This window comes from Apteryx rowi, unplaced genomic scaffold (genome assembly GCF_003343035.1).
Source record: "Apteryx rowi isolate R43461 unplaced genomic scaffold, aptRow1 scaffold_658, whole genome shotgun sequence".
Lineage (NCBI taxonomy): Eukaryota > Metazoa > Chordata > Aves > Apterygiformes > Apterygidae > Apteryx > Apteryx rowi.
This window is the reverse complement of record NW_020450936.1, coordinates 223392-224102: the sequence shown is the minus strand read 5'-3', so window position 1 is coordinate 224102 and position 711 is coordinate 223392. Positions and strand designations below refer to the sequence as shown.

General features: G+C 57.0%; 1 long non-coding RNA gene across 1 annotated transcript in view; it reads left to right on the top strand.

Moving 5' to 3' along the window:
* LOC112975236 overlaps positions 1–386 on the top strand; it is a 1282-nt gene extending 896 nt beyond the window's left edge. The window contains exon 3 of the long non-coding RNA XR_003256522.1: positions 310–386. This is a non-coding gene — a long non-coding RNA (uncharacterized LOC112975236). The remainder of the gene's footprint in view (positions 1–309) is intronic.
* Positions 387–711: the final 325 nt, after the last annotated feature.

Here is a 711-nt window from a genome sequence, read left to right as displayed (position 1 = left end):
GGCCGCGAGGGAGCGGCTGGGCCCCGCGGGCGGTGCGCGGAGGGGGGCGGTGCAGCCAGCCCCGTCGTGCGCGGCCGCGGTTTGCGGCGCTCCGGCGGCGTTTCAGCGGAGATCTTCCGTGCGCTCCCTGTGTCGTGGACTCTAGAATTGCAAAGGGTAAGAAAAAAAGTCTGTAAACCACGTTATTGAGAAACTACACATATAAGCTGCTGCTTAGACAAGATGCCAGTGAGCCAGCTAAAGCAAAATAAGCAGTTTCAAGTTCCTAGGTGACACCAGAGAACTTAATTCTCTTTTCTGTTTCCTAAGTGGGAAGAATATACCTGCTCCAAGTCACTTCGGAGGCGGCTGCTGACGTGCCGGAGGTGGGAGAGTGACGCTTTGCTCCGCAGGTGACGCCCTCGCGCCCGTGCTCGCGGCCGTTACCAGGGCCTCGCGCGCCGTGGCGGCGCATGGAGCTGGCTGCCCGCAGGGCCGGCTCTGAAAGCTCTGGCGGCGGCTGTTCGATGAAGGGCCGGAAAGCGTGTGGTCTTCTGCAGAAGCAGTAAGCCATGCAAATCGTAGTGATCCCGATCCCAGATGTCATTGATTCTTCTTCTGGGATGTATAAGTAATTCGTATCCAGAAGAATACGTAGTCTGTTGCAGGGCTTAACCAGGTGTGACACATGTGACACATGCCAAATCACCACCAGACCTTACAGGAAATGTT